Below are 2272 nucleotides of genomic sequence, written 5' to 3'. Positions count from 1 at the left end.
TACTGGTTGACAGCCGGCTGAATATGAGCCAGCAGTGTGCCCAGGTGGCCAAGAAGGCCAATGGCATCCTGGCCTGTATCAGGAATAGTGTGACCAGCAGGACAAGGGAAGTCATCGTGCCCCTGTACTCGGTGCTGGTGAGGCCACACCTCGAACACTGTGTTCAGTTTTGGGCCCCTCACTACAAGAAGGATGTTGCATTGCTGGAGCATGTCCAGAGGAGAGCAACCAAGCTGGTGAGGGGTCTGGAGCACAAGTCATACGAGGAACGGCTGAGGGAACTGGGGTTGTTTAGTCTGGAGAAGAGGAGGCTGAGGGCAGACCTGATCGCCCTCTACAGCTACCTGAAAGGAGGCTGTAGGGAGGTGGGGGTCGGCCTCTTCTCCCTGGTAACAGATGATAGGATGAGGGGGAATGGTTTGAAGCTGCGCCAGGGCAGGTTTAGGTTAGATATTAGGAAAAACTTCTTCACTGAAAGGGTTGTCAGGCTCTGGAATGGGCTGCCCAGGGAGGTGGTAGAGTCCCCATCCCTGGAGGTATTTAAAAGAAGGCTAGATGAGGTGCTTAGGGATATGGTTTAGTGGTGGGATGGCAGGGTTAGGTTAAAGGTTGGACTCGATGATCTTAAAGGTCTTTTCCAACCAAAGTGATTCTATGATTCTAAGGGAGGAAGGATGGGTGGGCAGCAGCAATCACCCCTCTCCTCCTACCAGAGTGGCATGGGAGTTGCCCAGGGAATGGTAGCCCCTACACCCGTCCCACCTGGATATGGGTATGCTTGTATAGAAACACACCTGTGTACAGGTATGGACACACACACAGAGGTATATGCATATATATCATACATGCCCTTCAGGAGTTCAGCAGATCATGGTTTTTTCAGTGCCTGACAAACTCATTCTCAGTCCTTCCACATCGAAGTGCTGCAGCAGGGAGATGCGGTTTGCCTTGATCGCGCTCTCCGTGGCCACGTGCTGTGGCAATGGATGAAATGGCTCCGAGGATGGGGCCCTGCAGGAACGGTGGCCTCTGAGCTGCCAGCAGTCGCCCCCCCAGCCCCTTGGGGTGGCCTCCCCAGGTGGCCAGGCCTTTCAAACCCGAGTGTGCTAACGTGGAAAGCTGGCACGGGCTAGCTGATGCCCGCCTGCTCTAAATCCTACTGGTGCTACTTCAGAATCTTGAGCAGTGAGGACTTCAGCAGCTTGACTGAGAATTGCTTTTTTAAAGTGAGCTTCCAGTTCCTGTGCTGACTCCTCGCAGCTCCTTCTCCCCGCAGACACATCCCTCTCCCGCCACGAGCCACCTCTCTGTTCTTCCTGGGAGTCTGCAGCACCCTGCAAAGTTTGTTAGCTCATCTCTCGATCTGTCAAGCACCTCTGTTCTCCTGACACGCCAAATCAACAGGCATTCCAGTTAACAGCTCAACCTCCTGGAGAATTACAGTCAGCTGTTACTACCAACTTCACCTTTTGAGCTAAGAATTCAAAAACCAGAACCAGTTTTCTTCAGACGAGCCTGGTGAGACCAGATGGGTGTCCCTCCATGCAATTCCGTATATTCCAACAGCTGATTCCACCATCGGAAGGGCAGCAGCTGGCTCGCAGCATTTCCAAATCAATACTGCAGTGTCAAGGGCTCCATCCTCCTGCTCCCACTGGGGAGGCGTGTGGAATCAGCCCAACCTGCAAAGCTCTGCAGCCCGTCAACCCCAAAGCTGGCAAGCTGCCTGCTGCTGCCCGCGGTCAGGGACCCCCCACGGCAGCGCCAAGGCTACCGGGACATTTACCAGGGTAAGGAGTTCAGACGAATCCAGGAAAAACGAAGCCTAAAACTCTCCGTGCAGTGGTGAACCTTTCAGTTTTCCCCGCCTGCTCCTGGTTTTGCTCTTCTGTTGGTTTGGGTTGACCCTGGCTGGATGCCCGGTGCCAAAAAGCCACTCTGTCCACTCCCCTCCTCAGCAGGATGGCAGGTGGAGAAAATCAGATGAAGGAGATCTCAGGGGTCGAGATAAAGGCAGGTTAATAAAGGAAAAGCAACGGCTGAGCAGAAGCAAAGGGAAAAACAAACCCACCAAACTTATTCTCCACTTCCCATCCGCAGGTGATGACGAGATGCTGCCCGGGCAGCAGGGCCTCGGTAGGCGTAGCGGCTGGTCCAAAGATGGACGCCCTCATAGCAAATGCCCCCTTCTCCTTTCCCCTAGCTTTTGTTGCTGATCATGATGTCACAGGGCATGGGCATCCCTTTGGTCAGCTTGGGGCAGCCGCTCTCT

Source organism: Egretta garzetta, unplaced genomic scaffold (genome assembly GCF_000687185.1).
Source record: "Egretta garzetta isolate BGI_Z169 unplaced genomic scaffold, ASM68718v1 scaffold471, whole genome shotgun sequence".
Taxonomy (NCBI): Eukaryota; Metazoa; Chordata; class Aves; order Pelecaniformes; family Ardeidae; genus Egretta; species Egretta garzetta.
Note: the sequence above shows the minus strand (reverse complement) of the source record.